This window comes from Nicotiana tabacum, chromosome 21 (genome assembly GCF_000715075.1).
Source record: "Nicotiana tabacum cultivar K326 chromosome 21, ASM71507v2, whole genome shotgun sequence".
NCBI classification, from domain to species: Eukaryota; Viridiplantae; Streptophyta; class Magnoliopsida; order Solanales; family Solanaceae; genus Nicotiana; species Nicotiana tabacum.
Window position 1 is genome coordinate 43669888 of NC_134100.1, and position 898 is coordinate 43670785.

The 898-nt window shown below is 40.9% G+C and overlaps 1 non-coding gene across 1 annotated transcript; it reads right to left on the reverse strand.

The window, feature by feature from the left end:
* Positions 1 to 316: 316 nt before the first annotated feature.
* On the reverse strand, positions 317 to 423 carry LOC142175640 (small nucleolar RNA R71). Its single transcript, XR_012704735.1, has one exon. It is a non-coding gene; the product is annotated as a small nucleolar RNA R71 (small nucleolar RNA).
* Positions 424 to 898: the final 475 nt, after the last annotated feature.

Genomic DNA, 898 nt, shown 5'->3' on the forward strand with positions numbered 1-898 from the left:
TGTTAGACCACCTCCAATTATAACAAAAGATTTCGAGTTGGAGCAAAGGTTGCTTCAAACCCTTCAGAATTGCTGTGTCTTTAGAGGGAAGCCAAATGAAAATCCAAACACACATCTTATAGACTTTGAGGAGATTATGAATACATTTCAATACAATGGGGTGTCACAAGATGCAGTGTACTTAAGGGCATTCCCCTTTTCACTTAAAGATGATGCTAAGGAGTGGCTTCAGAGTTTGCCCAGTGGATCGATCAGAACTTGGGAGGAGATGACTAGAAAATTCCTTGATAAATATTTCTCCTCAGCTAAGATGAGCAAGATTAGAAGAGAAATCCATAACTTCTGCCAGAATGAAACTGAAACTATTTTTGAAGCATGGGAGAGGTTTAAGGAGATAATTTGAAAGTGTCAACATAGCGGAATTGAACTCTGGATGAAACTCTAGGATTTTTGGGAAGGATTGACACCGGCCTCGCGTAGAACATTGAGCAATGCAGTTGGAGGCCCTTTGATGAAGAAGACTCCAGAAGAGATAGTTACAATTCTTGATGAGTTATCTGAAGATGCTAATCAGTGGTCCTCTGAGAGTGCTGAAAGAAGAAGATCAACTCGTGTTCACCAAGTTGATGCTAATACATATGTGCAGGTACAACTTGATGCTATGGCTAAAGAAATACGAAAGCTGACCTTAGCCTCAATACAAAATGAGCCTCACGCAGCTTGTGATATATGGGGAAGAGGACACCCTACTCATGAGTGTCAAGCCTCAACTGAGAAAGTGAATGCTGTGGGAAATTACAATTTTAATACAATGTATCAGAGACACCCCAATGTTTTATGTAGTTCACTTGGGGGTACTGCGAATGCATGGAAACAAAACAATCCCAGACCCCAGGGA